Source organism: Dendropsophus ebraccatus, chromosome 6, assembly GCF_027789765.1.
Source record: "Dendropsophus ebraccatus isolate aDenEbr1 chromosome 6, aDenEbr1.pat, whole genome shotgun sequence".
Taxonomy (NCBI): Eukaryota; Metazoa; Chordata; class Amphibia; order Anura; family Hylidae; genus Dendropsophus; species Dendropsophus ebraccatus.
Genome location: NC_091459.1, coordinates 114,650,916 through 114,677,968, shown reverse-complemented (window position 1 = coordinate 114,677,968; position 27,053 = coordinate 114,650,916). Strand labels below are relative to the sequence as shown.

The 27,053-nt window shown below is 41.5% G+C and overlaps 1 long non-coding RNA gene across 2 annotated transcripts; it reads right to left on the bottom strand.

The window, feature by feature from the left end:
- Positions 1-42: 42 nt before the first annotated feature.
- LOC138795021 (uncharacterized) lies at positions 43-26,264 on the bottom strand. 2 transcript variants are annotated; one of them, XR_011363552.1, is made up of 4 exons: positions 26,147-26,264; positions 22,283-22,363; positions 16,236-16,283; positions 43-103 (listed from the first exon to the last, which is right to left on the bottom strand). It is a non-coding gene; the product is annotated as an uncharacterized lncRNA (long non-coding RNA). The 2 variants fall into 2 exon arrangements; XR_011363553.1 differs by lacking the exon at positions 43-103 and adding an exon at positions 14,667-14,761.
- Positions 26,265-27,053: the final 789 nt, after the last annotated feature.

Here is a 27,053-nt window from a genome sequence, read left to right as displayed (position 1 = left end):
AGATTTTCTTATTTTCCTTGTTAATTGAAAGTAGATTTCCACCAAGAGAATAATTCCAACAACACTCGCAGATTACATAGCTATTCCATTCCTAAGAAAATGCCTATTTTTGGGAACAGAAATGACATTACAGAAAATCATTACTATTGTACATAAAAAGGAAACAGTTACGAAACAAACTACCACAGCATGGAAAACAAGCGTGCTAGAAGCTGGCTGCAATAAAACAGATGGAAAATTACCGAGATATTAAGGTGTTACTATCCCCTATAACTAACCTCTAATATGCCGCACGTTACCTAATCGGCTTCTATGCACGTGATCAGCCGTCTTCTAACCATATCCCAACCAGTGGAAAGCAATAGTAACGCCTACTTTTATTGGGCGATTTTTTATTGAGTTGTAATGATGATCAGACAATAAAAATGATCATTTACTGCAGATACTTTAATCATTTAGAAAATGTTATTATGCCTGCAGGAAAAAAAGAAAATCAGTGCTTGAAATCATATAATGTAATGGTCTGGCTGCCAAGTCCAGGCCTGACAAAAATGTACATTTTTCTCACTAAATTTCGGATAAACTTTGGTTAGTTTTGGTAAGTTACACAGTTTGAAGTGTTGCTAATAAGGCGGTTTGTGCACTACCGGGGGGGGGGCTACCATCCCCAGTACACCGATTCATCCCGGCTGGCCCATCCCCCAGCCTGACCACTTTCCTTTCATTCAAAGGGGCAGGTAAGGGGGTGGTCCAGCCCCCAGTGCACCAAATTGGCTTATTAGCATTGGATTTTAACTACAAACTGCATAGAAATGGAGCAGAAAATGCAGGTAGGAAACTTATGATCATCCTTAGTGCCCTGTACAATATAGGGACATATCAGTAGGTTAGATGCATCTTATGGTGTGTTCACACAGATTTATCCGACAGATTTTTGAAGCCAAAGCCAGAAACAGACTATACATAGGTAACAGGTCATAAAGGAAAGACTGGGATTTATCCTCTTTTCAAATCCATTCCTGACTTTGGCTTAAAAAATCTGTCAGATAAATCTCTCTGTGTAAATGCACCATTGCCTACTAATAGTTTCTCTTTAATGTGAACTAATATAAAGGATACATGGCTATCTAGGGTGGAGCTAAAATAACCAATTCAATTTACATTTAAAATTCTGTCAGATGTCCCTGATCTAGTGGGTATAGACTAGCTGCTATCATGTCTCCCATGCACTGCAATTACACAGAAGAGGATAGCCTTCTCCGTGTATTTCTTCAGACCCGGTTCAGTTCGGTTTGGTTCGATCCGGCGAACTTTTGTGAATTTCGGATCGGTCCGAACCGAAAACGAACCTTGCTCTAACTGCTGAATAATTGCAGCTACAATAGTGGGAGTGTGATAGGGTATAGTTTCGTTTAGTTGCAGTTGATATTACAATGAAAAAAAGTGGGGGGGAAATTTACAAAAATAATGAGAAAAAAATAAAAAATAAAAAAAATAATAATAATAGGAATAAAATTAATAAAATATAGTGAATCAAAGTGCCAAAATAGTGAAAAAAAATATTGGAAAAAAAAGTTTACAAGGAGGATGCGGCAGCACTTGATTGCACCCAGGCCAGTATTGTTGAGAAGAGACAAGTCGAGAACCAGGAGGAGGCAGCAGTAGATTGCTCGACTCTCAGTCCAGTATTGTTGAGAAGAGACAAGTTGAGCAGCAGGAGGAGGCAGCAGTTGATTGATTGCAGTCCAGTATTATTGAGGAGAGGCTACTTGAGGAGGAGGCAGCAGTTGATCGATTCCAGGCCAGTATTATGGAGGAGAGGCTACTTGTGGAAGATGAGGCAGCAGTTGATTGATTCCAGGCCAGTATTATGGAGGAGAGGCTAATTGAGGAGGAGGAGGCAGCAGTTGATTGAGTCCAGGCCAGTCTTATCGAGGAGAGGCTACTTGAGGAGGATGAGGCAGCAGTTGATCGATTCCAGGCCAGTATTATGTAGGAGAGGCTACTTGAGGAAGATGAGGCAGCAGTTGATTGATTCCAGGCCAGTATTATGGAGGAGAGGCTAATTAAGGAGGAGGAGGCAGCAGTTGATTGATTCCAGGCCAGTATTATCGAGGAGAGGCTATATGAGGAGGAGGCAGCAGTTGATTGATTCCAGGCCAGTATTATCGCGGAGAGGCTATATGAGGAGGAGGCAGCAGTTGATCGATTCCAGGCCAGTATTATTAAAACCAGACTACTTCAGAAGCAGGAGGCAGCAGTTGATCGATTCTAGGCCAGGATTATCAAGGAGAGGCTACTTGATGAGGAGCAGGCAGCAGTTGATCGATTCCAGGCCAGTATTATCGAGGAGAGGCTATATGAGGAGGAGGCAGCAGTTGATTGATTCCAGGCCAGTATAATCGAGGAGAGGCTACTTGAGGAGGATGAGGCAGCAGTTGATCGATTACAGGCCAGTATAATTAAAAAGAGACTACTAGAAGAGCAGGAGGAGGCAGCAGTTGTTTGATTCCAGGCCAGTATAATCGAGGAGAGGCTACTTGAGGAGGATGAGGCAGCAGTTGATCGATTACAGGCCAGTATTATTGAGGAGAGGCTACTTGAGGAGGATGAGGCAGCAGTTTATCGATTACAGGCCAGTATTATTGAGGAGAGGCTACTTGAGGAGGATGAGGCAGCAGTTGATCGATTACAGGCCAGTATAATTAAAAAGAGACTACTAGAAGAGCAGGAGGAGCAGTTGATTGGCAGTTGATGAGGCAGCGGTTGATTGATTCCAGGCCAGTATAATCGAGGAGAGGCTACTTGAGGAGGATGAGGCAGCAGTTGATCGATTACAGGCCAGTATTATTGATGAGGCTACTTGAGGATGAGGCAGCAGTTGATTGATTACAGGCCAGTATAATCGAGGAGAGGCTACTTGAGGAGGATGAGGCAGCAGTTGATCGATTACAGGCCAGTATAATTAAAAACAGACTACTTGAGCAGCAGGAGGAGGCAGCGGTTCATTGATTCCAGGCCAGTATTATTGAGGAGAGGCTACTTGAGGAGGAGGAGGCAGCAGCAGTTTATCTATTCCAGGCCAGGATTATGGAGGAGAGGCTAATTGAGGACGAGGAGGCAGCAGTTGATCTATTCCAGCCCAGTATAATTAAAAAAAGACTACTTGAGCAGCTGGAGGAGGCAGCAGTTGATTAATTCCCCTCTCAGGACCAAGGCTTGGAGGTAAGTGACTCTGCCTGGTAGGTTGTCTCTACCCCTCCCTCTTGTGCCTCGCTTCCTTGCAGCAGTGGGATGTTGCTGCTTCGGTAGCACCTCACTTTCCTCCCCTGATGACACTGAGGATAATGGTGCTTGGGGGCGGCACGTCCGATCGGCGACATCATCATCACCACCACTGCTACTGTCCTCCAGTGGCTGGGACAAGATCTCAGGTGTGGCACTGGATGCCCCTCCCTGGCTTACAGCCACCACCTCCTCTGCAGTCTCTGCACGTTCCACCTGCTGCCTTTGGTGGACTACCTCATCCTCCTCCTCATCATCACTAAAAAGTGGTAGAGAATCCAAAGGCAGATCAAGATTTGCCAACAGTTCCCTGGCAGAAGGTGCCCCAGAGGTGGGTGGCATAGTAATAACAGGGGACGGGGCAGAGGACTGTCGCTGACCCTCCCATGTAAGGGTGGTGTTGGATGATCCAGTTTGGGAGCTTTGGCGGTGGAAGTGGAGGATTGGGTAAGCCAATCTAGATCCGCTGGCTGTGTGGTTCTTACAGAACCACTGGGTGTCTGGGGTAGCTGCACCCTGCTGCCACGCCTGTTGCCCCGGCTGCCGCCGGGCCTGGTGCTGCCACTTCTCCTACCCTCACTGCCTGCCATTGCAGTCCTTGCCTGGGAAGTGCTGGAAGTAGGAATGCTTGGACATAGTTCTTTGGTTGTTGCAAATTTTGAAAAAGAAATAATCTATTGGGCAGAAGGCACAAATTTTCAGTGACTATTGCTTTGTGGGTTGGAGGCACCCAGCAAAGCAGAAATTTACAGGTTATCCCAAAAAAACAATATTTTTTTTTATTTTTAACTTTTTTGGTTGCGGGTGGCTAGAGGGGTTTGACGGCAACCAGCAGAGCACAAATGGACAGCTTTTGTGGGGCGCTGACTTCGCCTCAAATAGAACAGCTGATCACAAACAAACAAACAAACCAACTTTTTTTTTTTTGAAGGTTTTTTTTTTTACTTTTTTGGTTGCGGGTGGCTAGAGGGGTTTGACGGCAACCAGCAGAGCACAAACGGACAGCTTTTGTGGGGCGCTGACTTCGCCTCAAATAGAACAGCTGATCACAAACAAACAAACAAACAAACTTTTTAGTATTTTTTTTTAAGTTTTTTTTTAACTTTTTTGGTTGCGGGTGGCAAGAGGGGTTTGACGGCAACCAGCAGAGCACAAACGGACAGCTTTTGTGGGGCGCTGACTTCGCCTCAAATAGAACAGCTGATCACAAACAAACAAACAAACAAACTTTTTTGTATTTTTTTTTAAGGTTTTTTTTTTAAAGTTTTTTGGTTGCGGGTGGCAAGAGGGGTTTGACAGCAACCAGCAGAGCACAAATGGACAGCTTTTGTGGGGCGCTGACTTTGCCTCAAATAGAACAGCTGATCACAAACAAACAAACAAACAAACTTTTTTGTGTTTTTTTAAAGTTTTTTGGTTGCGGGTGGCAAGAGAGGTTTGACGGCAACCAGCAGAGCACAAACGGACAGCGTTTGTGGGGCGCTGACTTCGTCTCAAATAGAACAGCTGATCACAAACAAACAAAAGAACTTTTTTTTATTTTTTTTTTAAAGGTTTTTTTTTTTAAACTTTTTTGGTTGCGGGTGGCTAGAGGGGTTTGACGGCAACCAGCAGAGCACAAACGAACAGCTTTTGTGGGGCGCTGACTTCGTCTCAAATAGAACAGCTGATCACAAACAAACAAACTTTTTTTTTTTTTTTTGAAGGTTTTTTTTTTACTTTTTTTGTTGCGGGTGGCTAGAGGGGCTTGACGGCAACCAGCAGAGCACAAACGGACAGCATTTGTGAGGCGCTGACTTAGCGTCACCTAGAACAGCTGAAAACAAACAAACCAAATTTTTTTTTTTTTTAAGGTTTTTTTTTAAAAAAAATTTTGGTTGCGGGCAGCTAGCCGGAGTTAACGGCAACCAGCAGAGCACAAACGGACAGCTTTTGTGAGGCGCTGACTTAGCGTCACCTTCAACAGCTGATCACAAACAAACGTCTAGTGTCTCCTCTCTGTCACGGAACAGTAGCTGGTTCAATGCTACGTGTCCTGACTCCTGAGTGACTCCTCTCACTTTTCTCTCCCTATTTCTTTTTTTTAACTCCCTATCTCTCCCTAGATATCACGATTTAACTCTTGATTTCTCAGCCTCTTTCACTATGTATGAGCTTATCAAGCTTTCCCTGTATCTTGCGATTTATTTTTTTTTATCTTCATCTCTCCGGCTTCTCTCACAAACAATATATACTCCTTTTCTATCTCTCCCTGTACTTATCCAGTTGTTTTGATATGTAATCTATGTGTTTTCCCTCTCTGCCTAACGTACACCTCCTCTCTCTCTGCAGTCTAGACACACAATAAGAAAGAGCATGGACGCTCAGGCACTTCCTGTTCCTGCAGTGACGTCACACACCTTGATATTCACATAATAACAGGATACAAAGGATTATAGGAGTAATAATCCCTTGTAGCCTGTTCTATTCTCTGATTAAAGTACAGTTTTGCGACGCCGTTGCGATTTTAACGAACTTCGTCACAAACTTTTTGAAAGTTCGGTTCGGTACCGAACCAAACTTTTTGCAAAGTTCGTAACGAATCTCGTTCGTAACGGTTCGGTTCGCTCATCCCTATTCATAATGACAGAGACACTTAAACTTTATGATTGTCCAATGAACAGATGTCTTGTAGAGATGAGCGAATACTATTCGATCGAACAGGCATTCGATCGAATAGTACGCTATTCGAGGTATTCGACCGCGGTCGAATATCTGTGCTAAAACGCAGTAAAAATTTTATTCGCCCTCCGACATCCACTGGTGCTTTTTTCCAGCCAATAAACATGCAGGGGGTAGGGACAGGCACTAGGATTAGGCAAAACCTCTAACTGTGATTGGCTGGCTAAACCATGTGACCTCCTGAATAAAAGAATAGTGGTTTGAGATTTGTGTCACTTGCTGGTTGGAACTAGAGAGGGAAGTCTGTAAAGCAGGGAGAGGAAGGTTTTAGGTGAAGTTAGGTAGGAAGGGACCCCCAAAAGCACTTGTTAGGGATGAAACTATATAAAAACAGACATTTACAAGCTGTTGTGAGACAGGCAGTGTGTCTACACTGTCAGTGGCATAGCTACCATAGAGGCAGGGAAGGCAGTTCTCTTACATGCTGCAACACAAAAAGGGTTAATAAGCTAAAGACAATTAGTTCTCTGCCTCACTGCACTGATAACCCCTGACCTTTGCAGGAGCTCAGAGAACAGAGGTCAGAGGTTAGCATCTTTAGCATATAAACCCTTTTTTGTGTTGCAGCATGTAAGAGAACACTGGGTCACTTAGACACTGCAGTACATGAAGGGTTAAGCAGAAGGTAGTCTGCTCCTGCACCTAGTATATAACCATGAGGCTCCTAATAGGCTGTTATAGTTAAATACAGTGGATAGAAAGAATAAGCGGACATTGGCTTTCATATATATATATATATATATATATATATACACATTGTATAGCCGTGTAGGGGAGGGGGGCCCCACACAGTTTTTTGCTATGGGTCCCCATTAATCCTAGCTACGCCCCTGTACACTGTATAAACTGTTGTGAGACAGGCAGTGTGTCTACACTGCATAAGCTGTTGTGAGACAGGCAGTGTATACACACACTGTAGAAGCAGTTGTGAGACAGGCAGTGTGTATACACTGTATAAGCTGTTGTGAGACAGGCACACAGTGTGTATACCCACTGATAGTGTATATGGCTGTATATTGTAATTGTGAGATAATACCTTTTATCTTGCTACCACAAATTTGCGCAGTCTGCGTCCAGTGAAGGCGCTGACCAGCCCTTTATTTCTATTGTTGTAAAAACAATTCTATATCTGGTATACGGCTGGATACAGTGTGTGGATAATATAGCTGTTATATCGCTTCTACTGATTTGCGCAGTGTGCTTCCAGGGAAGGCGTTGAAGTGGCCTTTATTTCTATTGTAAAAACAAATCTATATCCGGTATACGGCTGTATACAGTGTGTGGGATAATATAGCTGTTATCTCGCCTCTAGAGATTTGTGCAGTGTGCGTCCAGTGAAGGCGCTGACCAGCCCTTTATTTCTATTGTTGTAAAAACAATTCTATATCTGGTATACGGCTGTATACAGTGTGTGATGAAGTGAACCGGTAGCTTAAGACAGTAACTGTAGGTTATTGTAACTTTTATTAAATGCATCAGCTGTTTCCACAGCTGATCCGGGTCCGGCTTTACTGGAGCAGTCAAAGTGACGGGTGGGGTGACTGCTCCCACGTATTTCTGGCTTTTCCATTGCCACAAAAAAAAAGGACTGCTGTTTGGCTAAACAACATGAGGAGAGAGACTCTATTGCCGTTTAAAGTAGACCCCACACCAACTTTGCTTTTTGTGATTTAAATGGCTGCATGATAAATTTTCTTTTGCTCAATATTTGGCTTTCTGTCCACGCTAATGTAGAGGAAATAAGTTGTCCGAGTATTTTTTCCATTATACACAGCGGTTATATTGTCTTTGGAGCCTATAGTTGATGTGATAGTCTGTGATAGTGGCGTAATACTTAAAGTGGATATATATATGCAATATATTCATGTGTGCAATTCACATCACTGGCTGGGCAATATATAACTCTGCAAACAATTGTATTTCACAAGTGTACTGAATAAACAAGAAACAAACATACCCTAATTTTACGCACCACCTAATAAGTTTATCTAGACCAAAAGGTACTGTACACTTCTACTTTACCTTCATGTACCCTGGCATGCTTCCCCTGCTGTCCCATATGCATTCCAGAGGTGTTGGCATCATTTCCTGAGGTGTCATTGGGCACTTGGTGACCTCCTAGTGGTCGAATCTTGATTTACAAGTCCCAAGGATTTTTCTCCCATAGACTATAATGGTTTTCGATATTCGATCGAATAGTTGAATATCGGGAGCTTTTCGAATCGAATCCAATCGAATCGAATATTTCACTATTCGCTCATCTCTAATGTCTTGCTGAACTTTGGTGGCAAAGGCTGGTGGGGTTTAATGCTATTATGAGAATATTTTACAGGAAGACTATTTAGACATATATATGTATGTTTGTATAGTGGTATTATGGAAGGTCATTCTGTGTGACAGTATTATTTGCATTTTTATGTATGTAGCAATATGTGGGTATTGTATGATGATACTAGGTAACAGCTATATAAGTTTATTATGTATTAATTGTACTATAGAAGATGATAACTCTATTATGCTCTATTGATCTACTATGCTCTATTATGACTGTAGTATTTTTTAACTACTGAAAATGTAGACACAGTCAATCACAGTTATAAGAGACCTGTATGACAGTATTATTTCTATTTTTATGTACTGTATGAAACAATATACTGGTATTGTATGATAGTATTGTATGATTGTATGATAGTATTGTATGATACTAGATGAAACGTGGATTTATTATGTGATAATATGTAGGCACTGTTACTTTGGCATTGTATTATGTGAGTACTGCATGATGGCACTAGGTGAAATCTATATGGATTTATTATGTGTTAATTCTAGTAGTGTGTGGGTACTGTTATTTTGGCACTGTATGGCAATTTGTGCAGACACAATATAACGGCACTGAATGAGAACTGTATGGATTTATTACGTGTTAATTGTACATCTGAAGTTTATAGGCACTGTTATTTTGGCATTAGTATGTATTTTCGTTGAACGGGGTTTGTTTTCAGTTTGAGCGCCTAGGACGCTGTCTGTTATACCTAAATACAGTGTGATCACAATGACAAGGAGGAGGTCATGCGGAAGATGACATATGAGTGGAAAATGCACAGCAGCATATTGTAATGTATTTTATCGTTGCTGGTTCTGCAAGTGGAGTCAGGTCTGAAAGCGATGCCAGTACTTAATGCATTATGACAAGCTGAGGTCTGTAAAAATGAGGAAAGCACCAAACACTGATGGTTACATCTAATAGTATAAATGCCTGACTCTATTGTACATCATTAATCACATAAAAGAAAATCTAATACTGTAATAATCGTACTTAGGGAGTAAATGGATACATAAACCAAACCAAAGGAATCTAACACAAACATGCCAAACATAGCTCGTCTCAGAGAGTTCCAGGGTGTCTGCAACTGATTTGTCTTTTTTTTTCCTTATATTTAAACTGCAGAGCAATTGTGTTTTTCCATCATTAACCCTTTACGAACTGCGGTTAGAATTGGAATAACCCTCCTGTAAATAATGCTTATTTTTAAAGAATTTTTTATAGATTTTAAATGTCTGTCTTCCAGAAACAGCACCGCTTAACCCCTATAAGTAAATGTAGATGGGTAATGGTGCATTTACACAGACAGATTTATCTGACAGATCTTTAAAGCCAAAACCAGGAACAGACTATAAACAGGGATCAGGTCATAAAGGAAAGACTGGGATCTATCCTTTTTTCAAATCCATTCCTGGCTTTGGCTTTAAAAATCTGTCAGATAAATCTTTCTGTGTAAACGCACCCTAAGTGTTGCAAACTTTGCAGAGAAAGTTGGTGGTAGTTCTGTGGTGCAAGCCTGTTAGAATATTGGAGTAAGGCAGGAAAGGAAAAAAGAAAAAATTGCCAAACTCCTTGGAAACACCAGCGCTGTCTTCACAAAGTCATGGGACCAAAGTTTTAGGTGAAAGAAATAAAAAGTGTTTATTTCAGATAGCACAAATATTGGAGTGTTAGGTTTCACAAACTAAATTTTATTGAGCACAATGAATAACATTTCAAGGGTGTCTCCTTTTCTTGACAGATTAAGATTTGACCTAACCAATCCCCTTAAAATGCATTGTCCAAATATCATTTTATTTATTATGCTTGTCGTTTGTGCGCGATCTAATGCTAACACAACCCACAACCTCTAACTGTACTACCCTAACATTAACCCCTAGACGACCCAGGACGTAGAGTTACGTCATTGAAGTCTTTCACCAGACGACCCTGGACGTAACTGTACGTCCTGGGTGGTTCTCCCGCTATGAAGCGCGCTCCGGAGCGGAGCGCGCTTCATAGGAGGTGGGGGCCGGCTGCAGTGAGCAGCCGGGACCTCACCGGTAATGACACGCTGCAGCGATTGCGCTGCCACGTGTCATTAATCCCTTAAACGCCGAGATCGCGGCGCGACCGCGGCGTTTAAGTGTAAGTGACAGGGGGAGTCCCCTGTCACTTACCGATCGGGACCCCCGCAGTGTGACTGCGGGGGTCACGATCGTTGAAACGGACAGCCGGAGGTCTCTGACCTGCCTCCGTGCGGTCCGATCGGCGATCTGCTACACTGAGCCTGCACAGGCAGGCTCAATGAGCAGATCGCCGATAACACTGATCAATGCTATGCCTATGGCATAGCAATCATCAGTGTAGAAATCAAACTAGTGTATGTAAAAGTCCCCCAAAGGGACTTCAAATGTGTAAAAAAATAAAGTTCAAAACACTATTACACTACCCCAAAACCCCTCCCCCAATAAAAGTTGAAATCACCCCCCTATCCCATTATATAAATAAAACATATAAAAATAAATAAATAGATAAACATATAATATACCGTAGCGTGTGTAATTGTCCGATCTATTAAAATATAACAAGCGTCATTGCGAACGGTGAACGGCGTACACGAAAAGAGGGAAAAAAGTGCGCGGATTACCGATTTTATGTTACATTATATATTAAAAAAAATCTATAAAAAGTGATCAAAATGCCCGATCTTCACAAATATGGTATTAATAAAAACTAGAGATCATGGCGGAAAAAATTACACCCCATACAGCCTCATAGGTGAAAAAATAAAACTGTTATAAGTGTCACAATAGGCCCATTTTATTAATATTTAATTGCCAAAAAAAAGGATTTAATAAAAAAAATATATATATAACATTAGAGAATCTGTGTAACCTGCATATGGTTGTGTACGGACTGACCTATAGAGTAATAGTATCATGTCGCTGTTACCATATAGTGTATTACGTAGACACAGAAACCCCCCAAACGTTACCATATTGCATTCTTTTTTACGATTTCACCTATTTATATCTTCATAAATAATATATTTGGAATTCCATCATACATGTTATGGTAAAATGAAAGACGCCATTACAAAGTACAACTATTCCTGTAACAAATAAGCCCTTACATGGCCTTGTAGATAAAAAACTGAAAGTGCTAGAGCTCTTAGAAGGGGAGGAGGGAAAAACGAAAACACTAAGATCAAAATTTGCGCGGTCCACTGGGTCATTTTGGGCCTGGTCCTCAAAGGGTTAACTCTAACCCCCTACTACTACCAATTTTTTTCTGCAAAGTTTTCAGCACATATCCACATACTCTAAACTAGGCATTCTAGAGGAATGGTGGTGGCATTCTGTTACAAACTGTGGCAAACTGTACTAAACGCAAAGAGCAGTTCCATGCCCATGCGATGCCGGTAGCTCCGAGGTACGGACCGCAGAATGCAGTCCTACTTTCCTTTTTTTTGTGTGTGTATGTTATTTCCCTATTTTATCTCCTTTATTATAGGGAATCTGTCACTAAATTAATGATGACTTAAATGAGGGCAGTATAAACTAGTGACAGAAAATATGAATAGATTGGGTATTACTTGTACAATTTTTATTCAGCTGTTCTCCTAATATGCAGGAGAATAGGATTCTTGCTGCTCCACTCCCCCCACCCTTCAGATGCTTATTGGCAGTTGACTGCCTATACACAGCATAGATAGATAACTGCCAATCAGCAGCTGGTGGGTGGAGTTTTCTGCTTCTCATGAATATCCAGGACTACTGTGCTCATGCACATAATGTCCACGTTATTTAGGAGGATATCTCTGCTGCACAGAACAATGTACTGTAAGTGATACATTATTCTGTTTCTCTGTCACTAGTTTATGCTACATAGGGCTGCATAAACCTGCTAAAACAGTTTAAGTAAATTTAGTCGTCACATAACAAGCAAAATAAAACTATTTATCCCCTTTGTGACATAACTGATTTTAGCCTGAAAGATCAGTAACAATTTTTTTTTTAATTTGAACTCAGCCACAATTTTTTTTTTTTTTTTTTTTAATATGAGACCCTGAATTTTGGAGATACAAGTTATACTTTCTAATGGAACTATTTGGGGCTACATCTATGGTTATGTCTAGGTTAAAAAATAAGACTATTGAAAAGAAAAAGAACTGTCAAATTGCTGTGTTTTTTTTTTTTTTTCTTTTTTATAACCATGTAGTAAAAGTAACCTCTGACCTTCATTCTGTGCGTCTGTAGTAATTTATAGTATGTATAGTTTCTTTGTTTTATGTTAGTATTTTTACGCAACAAAAACTTTTTTTGTGGGTGGAAAATTTTTTTTTTGTACTGCTGCATTCCTGAAAATTGATAAAAAACAATCCCTTGAAGTTGAAGTCTAGCCATTTTTAAAATCTGGCAGCCGCCAGGGGGGTATTTGATTAGGAGTACAATTTTACCTTTCCCCGTGCCCACGGCGAGTGGTGGGACCGGCCTGGGAAACCCTACGTCACAACCTAGCTGATGGACTGGCAACTCAACCAGTCAGTGACTAAGGCGAGATGCCACTCTAGCCAGCAGACGTCATCACAACTCGGGGGGAAATTACTTTCGGTGGGGGTCCGGACAGGGCCGGATTAAGGTTGGTGGAGGCCCTGAGCGACAATTTTTTTGGGGCCCCCCCATTCCCCCCCCCCTCTCAAAAAAAAAATAAAAAATAAAATAACTATACTGCAATCTATACAGGTGGCTGATTACTGTAGGCGACTTAGCACAGACCCCTTCTCACTCCTGGCTGTGTGGCTCAGCATCCTCCTATGTTGTGCATGTGATGGTCACTGGAGGCGCTAGCTTACAGAGCCTTTTATAAGGCTGGATCAGCCATCGGTCGCACATCACTATTAAACGCAGCGATGCACGGCCGGATGGCCGGTGACAGGATCACAGAACGTGGAAATGCAGCCATAGATGCACCAATCTGAACCCAGAACTCTGCTTCCGGGTTCGGGTTGGTGGGGGCCCCTTTGTGGTGGGGGCCCAGGGGCACGTGCCCCTGGTGCCCATTCCTTAATCCGGCCCTGGGTCTGGAGGTCGATCCCGTTACTCACCGCGGGCACAGGGAGAGGTAAGTTCCTAATCCTGATCAAGTTCCCCCCTGCCGGCTGCCAAATTTTAAAAAAGGCCGGAATTCTTCTTTAATGGTGATCCTTGATCAAAATGAATGTTGATTAAAATAAAGCCCACAATCAGAAAATGTGTCTGTCTTAGGGTAGTCATGGTAACATCATCAAGAAACTTGATCTCCTTGGAGAAGCCCAATCTGTATAACACAGTGTATGATAAGGGATCTGATTGATGCTCTGTTCCCCCACAATCGTTCCACATTCTGATATCAGGGAGATTTACATTATCAAAGTATACCATAGTAAGGAGCATCCAATAGGTCACTGTATCAATTTGCCACAAGTGGTTTCCACTAACTGTTAAGAATGGAGAAAGGGAGAACTGATGTCTGATCTATTCTAACCAATATCAATAGCATAAAATAGTAATTCTTCTCATACAAGCAACATAAATCTAAATGATAATGCCTTATCTTTCTGTGATCTCCGATGCTATCCCTGGGCCGGACATGCGCAGTACATCCGCGTCCAATCTCCACTGCCTGTTTCCGGCCCAGCAAAGACGATAGAGTTCAGAGAAAGATACAGAATGCCCCTGCATGGTCCTGCACTGTGATCGTGCCCAGAGAGGTGTGATTACAGACTATTTCCCACCAGCCATGACTAGTTAGGAGGAAAAGACCACCCGATGCCTAGTTACATGGTAATTAACATAGGAAGTAATTAAATATGTTTTCGGGGGTTAGCTGGCAGTGTCAAACTCATCAAATATACAGGGTGGTCTAAAGGTAGGTGGACAGTATGTGTATTAGGGTTATGAAGGGGGAGATTTATCAAACATGGTGTAAAGTGAAACTGGCTCAGTTGCCCCTAGCAACCAATCAGATTCCACCTTTCATTTTCCAAAGAGTCTGTAAGGAATGAAAGGTGGAATCTGATTGGTTGCTAGGGGCAACTGAGCCAGTTTTACTTTAAACAATCTTTATAATTGAACACTGAAAAACGTGGGGACTTGTTCCCTTTAAGAAATATAAATGATGGACCAACTACATTTGAGACATAAATGTATAATTTATAAGTGACATATTTTGGAGGAAAGCAAGGTTCCTGTGACTGTTATGGAGTTAAGAGATTAAGGGATTAACTCTAGCGTTAAAAATGTCACCTTGAGTTATAATATATTAAAATTTAAAACTTTTTACTTACCTTTAAGAGGAATATAATATTGCATTTGAGATTTTATGACATAACTTCCCGGTTTCAGACACTGTATAGATGGCTTCTCTTCAGGTTTTGGGCATACTTCACTGATGTCATTTGCTGAGTGCCTTAGAGAGTATAGTGGTACTTTTGGCAATTGCTTAAAACTTGGCAGCATTGCAAATGGGCACTCATGCATGCTAAACTGCAGTGCCATCCAGAATTAATTAATCCCAAAACATCTTATATAAAGTAAGTATTTTTTCCCTTTCATATACTTATGCTAATTATTTGATACCAGCCAATTTTTTATTTTATTTTTTTTGCATGTGATTTTATGAGGAGTCAAAAATGGTCATGAATGATAAAGCAAATGTTTCTATTATTTATGTTTTTAATTTTTTTTTATTTACTGTAAAAAGATTCACATAGTGGAGAAAGAATATACTTAGGTGGTAATTGTTCCAAAAAATAGATAGGAAGATTCCCTAATTAAACGGACAGTCACATCACAGGCACTGATATTAAAGGGGAACTCCACTGAATTTTCTTTTTCTTTCAAATCAACTGGTGGCAGAAAGTAATTTACTTTTATTCAAAAATTTCAAATCTTTCAGTACTTTTAGCTGCTGTATGTCCTGCAGTAACATGTATATTCTTTCCAGTCTGACATGATTTAGTAGCAAACCAAACTTAAAAAAAAAAAAGTTGGGTATGAATTTAGGTTTGGTGGGCTTGACTTGCTTATCTCTAATCATCATCCTTCTCCTTTACAGGTTGCTTACATTGTTATCAGGGTCTGCAAACAGGAAGGGTACCTTTAATTTTATGGGGTTTCATCTGCTGTCTAGAATTTTTAGGGGGTATGTACTGTATATACAATTTAAAGAGTCTTATCAGTATATATAGCAGAACTTGATATATAAGTGGGGTTAGTCTGGGGTCTCTATACAACACATCCTGATATCAAGTGTGAACATTGTTGTTCTGATTGGGGGTCTGTATACAGAACTAGTCTGGGTTCTGTACTAAGGTGGTTCTTACCTGCAGGTTAAGGCTATGTTCACACTACGTAAGAGACCGGCCGTTCCGTGACCTCAGCCGGGTCACGGAATGGCCGGTCTCTGGCCGGATCATCTCGGCCGGTACTTAAGTACCGGCCCGGTGACCTTTTGGCCGCAGAGCTCTGATGCGGGCGCCCACATCAGAGCTTCCCATAGCCCACAGTGAAGCAAGCGGCCGAAGCCGCTCGCTTCACTGTGTGAACTGACAGGTCTTTCTGCGGCCGGAATTCACTGAATCCCGGCCGCAGAAAACTGACATGTCAGTTGTTTGCGGCGGCGCATGGGATCCCGGCCGGAGCGCACACGATGTGTGTACGCTCCGGCCGGGATCCCATAAAACAACAGTCATTGTTCCACCGTGGTAAAAATACGGCCGTTGTTGCCAACGGCAACAACGGCCGTAGTTTTACATAGTGTGAACATAATTTAGGAGGTCTAGTGTGTGGGGCATTTTTTTCATTCACAACTTCTAAGCAAAACTCATTTTGAAGTGTCAGATCACACAACAGAAATAATTGTATCCAATGGGTTCCATTACCTTACAATAAGGCCCATAAGGTTTCCAACTTGGTGTCCGTCTTTATGACTGGAAGACACAAAATTGATGCAGTTTTTATTTAAACTGTCCCTGTCATTTAATTGAAAAAAATTAAAAAATAATAACTTTTTGTGTGTTTATATTTTATCTTCTTATGCATAACATATAAACACATACACACACCAACCACACCCCCTTTTAGGCCAAACAGATTGCAAAGGTCACAATAACAAAAATAAATACAAGTCAAATAAAAAATATTGAAAAATGCATAAAAAACTGGTCTTAAGATCTACAGTTGCAGATTTTGCAGCCAATTCAGAAACAATATATTCCATGGTGGATTATTGCTCATTCTGACTTTCCTATTGAAGACAATAGGGAAAAACAAAATGCAGTATATCTGCCCTGTGTGAACATACAGTTAGTCAAGTTTTGTAACTCGCTCCGATTAATTCTGCTTCATCTCTATTATTGTATATCCTAGATAGTGATGAGTAAACATCCAAATGTTCGGTTTGGATCCCCAACAGGAACATAAAAAAAAAAAGGACCGTGATCGGTTCATGTTCGCCGAACAAATAACGAACATACAGTAGAAGCGTACGTTTCGGTCTACACACATGCGCACAGATTATCAGGTGCAAAGCGTAAATTGCGCACTTGCGTATTTCATTTGCATCCATTTGCGCACAAATTGCGTATGTTTCGTTCTAGAGTTACGCACATGCATACAGATTATTAATCGCAAAATGTAATCTACGCAGTTGAGTACATTCTCAGGTTCGAATATGTTCGAAAATGATCGTTATAACCATTCCGATCATTGAAGAAATTGTTCGGGATCGGCGAACACGAATGATTAACGTTATGTTCATATGAACATTAAAGAACATGTTTGCTCATCACTAATCTTAGAGCCCCATTCAATTTTTTTTTCTTTTGCACAATATTGAAATCAAAATTTTCTTTTCGTTCCATCCCCTCCACTGTAGTTATGTAAATACCTAAATGCAACAACAATCTTCCCGTGCCGCACTCTATACTTAAAAAGTTTAAACTTTTGTGCAGAAATCTATTCTCTTGCATTGCGGAACAAAGGGATGTCAGGCTTTATTGAGCACATCACTAACAATGTAAGCAGTGTTAAGCGCTCTATTTGTAACTGTTGCTGTATATTTTGGTGTGATTATCACCCTTAGATCTACATCCTATAAAAAGATTTTATTCTGTTTGCTTAATTATAAAGCTCCTTATGAACAGGCTTGGCTGTAAATAGCTTGTTGCAGCTGAAATAGAAATATAATTATAACCAAAGCAGATGTTTCTGATCCACTTTTTCATGAAACTTGATTTGAATTTACCAAGTGAATAGCATTTTTATGCATCCAAGTGCTTTGTTTCCATCATGGATGGTGGATATTTTGCCTGGGACTTTTAGGTTGTTGTGATAGGATGTAGAAAATGTAATCTTTCTCCTTCTAGGGATCCAGCTGAGACTGAAGGAGTTGTGTGTCGAGGAGGAAACAACCAAACTGGTGTATGGTGTTTTCTAATTCTTGCATTGCTCCATGGGAAATAAGTTAGCAAAGTAGCTCTCTTTCAGAAGGAAAAGAAAGAATAATTCTCTTATGTCCGCACCTGTTTAGACCTGTTTAGTGCAGTCCTTTGCCCATAAAGTAAAGCCGAGACTGCGCTTTCTTAGCAGTCCGAACTCCAGCACTTGCTGTGCGGTGATTGACAGGTTCCACCACACCCGTCTGGTTTCTTCTGCTAGCCCCAGCCAGCTACACATGGTATAGACTGAATACTAATGGACAGTTGCCTTTTGCCTATATCTCCCTTCCCTGCCAGTCTGTGTTCTGTGTTGTCTAGATGTCAGAGGGCTGGTCCAACCATTCTCTGGACCAGGCATCTCAGAAGAAGCCCATCATTTCGACATCGCTTGTGATAGTTTCTTGAAGTTTGAGCTAATGGTTTCTGACCTCTCCACCAGTCCTTCTGATCTCTGTATTTGCCTGCCGTTCTTTTACCCTTCTGTTATCTCCTGACGTACCTGTATCTGCCTCACTATTATCTCTTGTGTTTGTCTGTCTTTAATCTTTCTGTGTTTCAATTGCCTAGCATTGGGAGCAGGAGTTTCACTCAGTTGTCGCCAACCACTTAGAGTCGGGCTGGCACATAGGCAAGGACAGTCGTGGTGTGCCTAGTGCTAGGGCTCTCTCTGTCCCTGTCTTCCATCCAGGACCCAGGTTCCCTTAGAGAACCCCAATATGCCTATTTATAGACTTCTTTAACCCTTTCCTGATGCCACATAAAATAATAGCTGAACCACTCCAAACATAGTGGGTGTTGACAGCTATCTGCAACAGACGCCCAATACTAATGACCGGCATCAGCGACTCCATTGATGCCGGTCATCTAATCCTCTTATTGCCTCAATCAACAGTGATAACAGTATTTAGGTGATTGTCTGACAGCTGCCTACCCAATATGATCTTCAATCAACACCTCTACAATGCAATTTCAGGCTGATGAATGGTTAATATGTCAGCCAAAGGCCCTCTGAAGACCTTTCTTGCTCTCATGTAATTTGTACTGTAGGCTCTTAATAGACTCGCCGCTATTGGCTTATCAGTTCAGATCAGCCAATAGCGGCGATCGGAACCTTTCCGGGCCATCGGGGACCCGATAACCCGGAAAAAATGGCGGTTGGTGCTGTCCGAGGACGGTGTAATTTCCATAATGGGGTCACTTGTGGGGGGTTTCTACTGTCCTGGCAGCACAGGAGCTTTGTAATTGCGACATGGCCTTATTTTCTTTTTTAACCCCTTGTGGAAATGGAAAAAAATCAAGGCTAGACCAACATTTAGTGTAATTTTTTAAAAATTTTTACTCTAAATCATTGATCTTGTCATGATTTTTTCATTTTCACAAGGGGCTAAAAGATAAAAAAGCACAAAATGTGTAGAGCAATTTCCCCTGAGTACGGAAATACCCCACATGTGGACATAAAGCGCCGTGTGGGTGCAGGGTAAGTCTCCAAAGGGAAGGAGCGCCATTTGGTTTTTTGAGGCTGGATTTGGAATGGATTTCGAGGGGCCATGTTGCATTTAAAAGGCCCCTGTGTTGCCAAGACAGTTGAAACCCCCCACAAATGACCCCATTATGGAAACTACACCCCTCAGGGAATGTAACAAGGGATGTAGTGAGCATATGGACCCCACTGGTGACGGGCACAAATGTGGAACAATGTGGCGTGAAAATGAAATATTAAATTTTTTACACTATAATGTTGGTCTAGCCTTGAATTTATCATTTTCACAAGGGGTTAAAAGAGAAAAAAAAACAAAAAATGTATAGAGCAATTTCCCCCAAGTCCGTTAATACCCCACATGTGGACATAAAGCGCCATGTGGGCGCAGGGCAAGCCTCCAAAGGAAAGGAGCGCCATTTGGATTTTGGAGGTTGGATTTGGCTAGAATGGATGATGAACGCCATGTCGCATTTACAGAGCCCTTGTGCTGCCAAGACAGTGGAAACCCCCCACAAGTGACCCCATTCTGGAAACTACACCTCTCAAGGAATCTAACAAGGGGTGCAATGAGGATATGGACCGCTTGATGACGGGCACATTTGTGCCGTGAAAGTGAAAAAATGAAATTTTTCACTTTCACGTCACATTGTTCCACATTTGTGCCCATCACCAGTGGGGTCCATATGCTCACTGCAACCCTTGTTAGATTCCTTGAGGGGTGTAGTTTCCAGAATGGGGTCCCTTGTGGGGGGTTTCCAGTGTTTTGGCAGCACGAGGGCTCTGTAAATGCGACGTGGCCCTTGAAATCCATTCCAGTGAAATCCAGCTTCCAAAAGCCAATTGGCGCTCCTTCCCTTTGGAGGCTCGTGCTGCGCCCGCTTGGCATTTTATGTCCACATGTGGGGTATTTCTGTACTCGGGAGAAACTGCGCTACATGTTTTGTGTTTTTTTTTTTCCTTTTATCCCTGTGTGAAAATGAAAAATTTAAGGCTAGAACAACGTTTTAGTGTAAAAAATACTTTTGTCTTTTTTCACGCCACATTGTTCAGAAAATCTGTAAAGCCCCTGTGGGGTGCAAATGCTCACCGCACCCCTTGTTACATTCCTTGAGGGGTGTAGTTTTCTAAATTGTGTCCCTTTAGGGGTGTTTTTTAGGTTTTGGCACCCCAGAGCCTCTGCCAACCTGAAGTGGTACAGTCAGAAATGACCAAATATAACGGAGCCATTGAAATTCACTAGGCGCTCCTTTATATCTGAGGCTTGTGGTTGCGTCAAATAGCGCAATAGGGCCACATTTGGGGTATTTCTATAAACTGCAGAAACGGGGCAATAAATATTGGGGTGCATTTCTCTGGTAATAGGTTCATAATTATGAAAAATATTGGATTACAATAAAATCTCTGCACAGAAAATTAAAATTGTCAAATTTCTTACACACTTAGCTTTTATTTCTGTGACTCCCCTAAAGGGTTAAAAAACTTTCTGGATGTGCTTTTGCGGAGTTTCGGGGGTGCAGTTTCTGAAATGGGGTGCTTTGTGGGGCTTTCTAACACACAGTCCCCTCAAATACACTTGTAAACCTGAACAGGTCCCTAAAAATATCTGATTTTGAAATTTTACTGAAAATTTGGAAATTTGCTGCTAATGTTGTACGCTTTCTATTGTCTAAAAAAATTAAAGATAGTTTAATAAATGCCGCCAACATAAAGTAGACATGTTGCTAATGCTATTTAATATATAATTCATGTGGTATAACCATTTTCTTTATAAGCAGAAAAGTTTTAAAGTTGGAAAAATGCATTTTTTCACAATTTTTCACGCTATTTTGGTTTTTTTCATAAAGATTCGTTATAAGTATCGACTCCAATTTACTAGAAATGTGAAGTACAATATGTCACGAGAAAAAAATCTCAGAATCAGCCGGATAGGTAAAAGCATCCCAAAGTTACTAATGAATAAAGTGACACAGGTCATATTCATAAAATTTGCTCCGGTCCTTAAGGCCATTTCAGGCCCGTCCTTAAGGGGTTAAAATCACTTGTACTATTAATTTCTGCAAAAAAAATTAATAAAATAAATAAAAAAATAATAATAATAAAAAAAAAAATGAAACAACAGGTACACTTTAAACAGTGCTTTAGGTTATTCACAGTTTTCCTCCATACTCTTTTACAATATATACTAAAAATGGTTATTTAAAGAAAGAGCGAATAAATGTACAGCCTTGGGGTTGGCCAGTACTGGAATAAAGCAATGGAATAGAAATATATTTCATCTACTGTGCAGCTGGTTATGGCTTTTCTTAGAGGCGTAACGTGAAGCTCCAGGGCTCTAATCTATAACAGTCCCCCACCTACCACCTGTCATTTATAATACTGGGGTCTTATTATGTAGCTCTACATTACCTATTGTTGGGGTCTATTCACACATCACAGTTATGTCACAGTAAAAACTCATGATTATGATGTCTGAATATAGCCTTATGCCTCTGGTCTTTCGGAGGAGCCCACCACTTATACAATGGATTTTCTGGATGCTGCTCAAGCCTACGTGACAAATGATTTTAATACATTCAACTAGATTTAATAATGTGGAAGTAGACTGCTATAACCCAGAAGCTACGGAGGCTGACATTGTATATATATGCACATAGACACAGGAAAATAAACTACACAAAGCACCAAATGGACAGTATATGGACTGAAAATGCTAATGAATAAAATGTGTTCTGTCTCCTATAAGAGCGTTCCCTCCAAAGGCTTTCTCATTTTATACAAAGTTATTCCTAAGCAGAACGGAAGAATAAAGTTTAATAAAGCATCTTCATATACCCTATTAGACAGAGGAGAGAGGAGAAAAGGCAGCCCTGCACAGCACAACATCCTGCAATCTTATCTCACCAAGCTCCCAGATAAGCACTGACCTTTAGGACATTTAATTCCAGTGTTTTATGTGCCCAGACAGTCTACAAACTGTACAGCTGCTTGTCTACTCTTCTGGCTCACTCACCTCCCTCGGCCCCTCCATAGGTTATAATGGACTCCACCAACCCATCGTCACTGGGCTCCTCTGTTATGCAGATGACTTTGCCTGGTAATGAATAGATAAGAAGTGTGTGTTTATTACAGAGTTTCTTAAAATCGCTTGTAATATTGATTTCTTGAAAAATATTTTAAGTTATAGTTACATTTTATTTCTGTAGTTACTCTTTCTACTTTATTATACATATTCACTTGTGATGTTATTTAGGAATTCAGGTTCCCCATGTTTTTGCCTAGTGATACCTGTAGCCGCAAATCTCCAATCCAACTTGTATCCATCCTGTCTCCTACTTAGCTGTGGAGTGATGTGTGTTGGCGCACACTGATGGCCTGCACTGGGTAAGCACTTTGCTTGTTGTTTGGCTGAGCAGGACGTCCAGACGCCGGGAGCCCCTGAAGTAACCTCTCTTTCTCAAGCATGTTGTTCTATATTGTGTTGTTCAGTGTCCATCAGAGGTATATGTTAGGGTATTTCTCTGGCATGTAACTTCAATTTATGACTATGAAGGATGTCTGTAATACTGTTACTGCATCTAGCTTTGTGTCTACAGTGTCGGACTGGCCCACCAGAAGACCGGAGGATCCTCCGGTGGGCCCCCAGCTTTAGAACCTGCACAAACACTGACTGACATGTTGTTCTTCACTGGTTCTTTATTGGTGGGCCCCCAGAATAATTTCCTCTGGTGGGTCCCAGATACCCCAGTCCGACACTGTGTGTCTATATGAGTTAGATGTCCCCATAGAAATACATTATGAGGCATACATTTTGTGACACGGAGCCAGGAGAGAATTCAGTTAGCGCGGACGTCACCTGGCTCAATGTCATGCAATGTAAAAATAAACATACATTTGTAGTAAACCTTTGTAATCGCAAATATTATAAACACAGATTGTTTATTATTTTTTTTATTGGGGGGTGGGGGTGGGGTGGGTGAAATGAATAAGCATTTGCATAGAAAACCAGTCCTGTGTAGGCTGCACGCTTTCTTTTAGCGGAGTGTAAAGATAAGATGGCAGAAATGTGATCTGAACGGCTCCTGTGTAATTCTGTAAAACATCTAATTTATTCTCTCAGCATGGTTAATTGAATTTTGCCGACATAACTTTACATTACGAAGCTATTTGATACTTAATTTACCAAACGTCTATCTTCACTGAGCCAAGTATATAAATAAGGAAGTGATCAGACTTTGATAGGGTTTTCTTAGAAAAACATCATCCACAGTAGCTGAGTGATTTGACTAAGAAAATAATGTGGTTCTGCAGTAGGGGGAAAAGGTAAACAAACAGGGAAGGCAGGGGTGTTAGGAACATAACAAAGAAGTAATACCCGCAGGGCCGGCGTCAGCACAGGGTTTACCTGGGCAAGTGCTGGGGCCCAGAGAGGGAGAGGGGCCCAGTGTTCTGATGATCATAAGACACAATTGACGGAGCAGGACCTGCACAGAGAGAGAAAAGGGCCTGATCACATGACCCGAAGGTCCTCAACCTTACAGTGTGGAGATGAGATCAGCCCAACAGAGAGGAAGAGGGAGAAGACTGAGTTGTAAGTGTTGTGTGTTAGTGCCTCAGTCAGTGTCTGTGTCAGTCAGTCAGTGTCAGTCAGTGTGTGTGTCAGTCAGTGTCTGTATAATATGTGTTTGTGTATTTTAGTGATGTCTCAAGTGATTGTGCATAGTGTGTGGAGGATGGGTGCATAGTGGATGAATGAGGAGTCCACTGAGGCTCTGTTGCCAAAGGGCCTGCAAAAACCTGGAGCCAGCCCTGCTTACTAGTGATGAGCGAATACTGTTCGATCAAATAGATATTTGATCGAATAGTAAGGTACTCGATCTATCGAATATTATCGAATAGTTCGCCGAATATTCGATAAATATTCGACAAGCGTTTAAATCCCCCAGCTTCCGGTTTTTACCTCCAAGTGGTGGAATAGATGTTTTTCAATAATCGAATACTTGTTCCCATAGACTTTAAGGGGATCGAATATTTGATCAAATATTTGAATATTCGGGAGATATTCGTATTAGAATATTTCACTGTGTCATCACTGCCTACCCGTCTTGGTGCCTCCACCGCTCACAGCCACCTGCCAGTCTCTGGTATCTCCCAGTTCTGTGAATCATGGCCCTGCTCATGAAATGCCCACTCAGCCAATCAGTAACTGAGACAGGACACCTCTGCAGTCAGTGACTGGCTGACGACACAGTAACCCCAGAGATACAGCAGACTGGAGGGTGACAGTGAGCACTGGTGCTGCGCTGCAGGGGCACCAGGATGGGCAAGTGTCACATCTTTATTATGTTGCCACCACCCCCTGCCCTTCCTGACTTTTTTAAACTTTTGCCTAGAGTACCTCTTTACGCTCCGTTCACACTATATTTATATATTTCCTCCCTCCGGCCATCTCAGAAGTATACCTTCCAAGATGAGAGGGGAGCAGGTGCATGTTGTGAGTATTGTGCACGGATCAATCCGAACATATTTCCAATAGCTGCTGAATGTCAGCCAGAGGGAGAAAGTGGAGCACCTGGAGAGCAGAACAGGTAGACCTTTTATGCTTCCCTGGAGATACCTTTTAACATATTGGGACAGACCTACTAAATAAATTAAGACAGAATTCTGATCCACATTCCGTACTCAAGTTTAAAACACTTTTTGCACTTTACTAGACACTTTTTGTATAAATGGATGGAAGTACAGTATGCATGTGTCCAACCTCAGCTTTTCATTAGTTAATTGATAATGTGGTACTATCAGTCAGGTTCAGACACCAGATGATCAGGAGAAAGACTTGGGAGATGTTAGCATTAGAGATGAGCGAACCTCGAGCATGCTCAAGTCCATCCGAATTCTCAGTGTACTTTATGCAAAAATTCAGCCTCTCACTGCAATGTACACTTAGTGGCGCAAAAAAAAGGGCTCATGTTGGTTTCTAGGTAACAAATTCAACTGCTATGGCCTGCAACTGCTAAGCACAAGGAGGAAAAAGCGAAACACAAAAATTGAAATTGGCCCGGTCCTCTAAGGGTTAAGGAATGGGGGCACTGGGGTGGGTGCATATAATTTCTTTATTATGTTCCTGCACCCCCCTGCCTACCTGAGATTTGTTAGTTTCATGGGACTTTTCCTTTCAAGAAACTTAAGTGGCAAGTTATGCTGTTTGCATAGACTGACTGACAAATTACTAGTAGTGAGCTAGCATCGCTGGTCACATACACAGCTCTGTGCAAAGTCGCTATAGTAATGTGAAAGGTTTGGTGCTTGATATATCTGGTGTAAGTTATGCTGGGCTCCAAGAGTCAAATTCCCAGGTGGGCCCAAGGTGGTGCTCCCCCTAATAATCCATAGGATAGGGGAGATCAAGCAAAAAAAAAAAAAAATTATCAAATCAACTGGTGTCATAAAGTTACAGTATATAGATTTTTAATTTACTTCTTCTAAAAACCCTCAAGCCTTCTAATACTTATCAGCTGCTGTATGTCCTGCAGGAAGTGGTGTATTATTTCCAGTTTGACACATTGCTCTCTGCTGCCACCTCTGTCCATACCAGGAACTTACTTTGGACATTTCCTGACATGGATAGAGGTGGCAACAGATATTAATGTGGCAGACTGGAAAGAATACACCACTTCCTGCTGAACATACAGCAGCTAATAAGTACGGGAAGACTGGAGATTTTTTCGATACAAGTAAAGTACAAATTTCTGACACCAGTATATTTGAAATAATTTTTTGCTGGAGTACCCGTTAACGACTGTGGATTATTTTACTTTTAAACACCTTGACAACCCCTTTTGTACAGTCAGTGCAGTTTCGCCATTGATCAACTCACTGGGTGATCACCGATTTCTTATGACAGCCTGGGAAATGTAGTTTTACATGCCACCCATACTGCTTGTCCTTACTCTGGAGGATCAGGTAGGGATCCCCTCCTTCTCTATTAATTTCAACAGCTTTATTTATAATACGCTTTGGCCGCCCTTTCCACATACAATTACATCAGATTGTCAGCTGTCTCCTTCATGTTAACAAATGTGTATAGAAATGTCTGCGAACCACAAGTGTCCCTCCAAAAACTTGGGAGGTATGGAGAAAGGGCTGACTGCAAAGCATTATGGGGAAGCTTGATGTCATGTGTTTTCAGTCATCATCATCATAAGAGTTTACAGCAAAACACAGTCTGATTTGCCTATAGCAACCAATCACAGCTCACCTTTCATATCTTAACAAGCTCTTATAAAATTAAAGCTGAGCTTTGATTGGTTGCTATGGGCAAGTTAGACTGCCTAAGTTGCGCATGGCAACCAATCACAGTTCAGCTTTTATTTTACTAGAGTAATCTGAGAAATGAAAGCTGAGCTGTGATTGGTTGCTATGGGCCTCATGAAACCATATTATTAGTGTTCTTATTGTGGCCTAACCATAGTCTGTTTGCTTGGTCACAAGTGTGTTTAGTGACCTCTGCAGTAAAGCGCATTGCCAGTCATTAATGGGTTAATGCTTCAGATGTGTTTGCCTGCAGTAACCACGGCAACCGTGCACTGTGATGACAAGCGCTTATGTCATAAAGAAGGTTCCATAAAGCAATGCACCGCGCCCTGATCAGTGCCATCTTGGATGCGCCACAAGACCTTGAGCTTGACTACTTTACTGCCCCCTACCCTTGATGTAATTTGGAGGTTCTAGCAGGGGAAAAGGGGTCTGCTTTAGACTACCCCTTCATCGAGTCTCCACCTTTT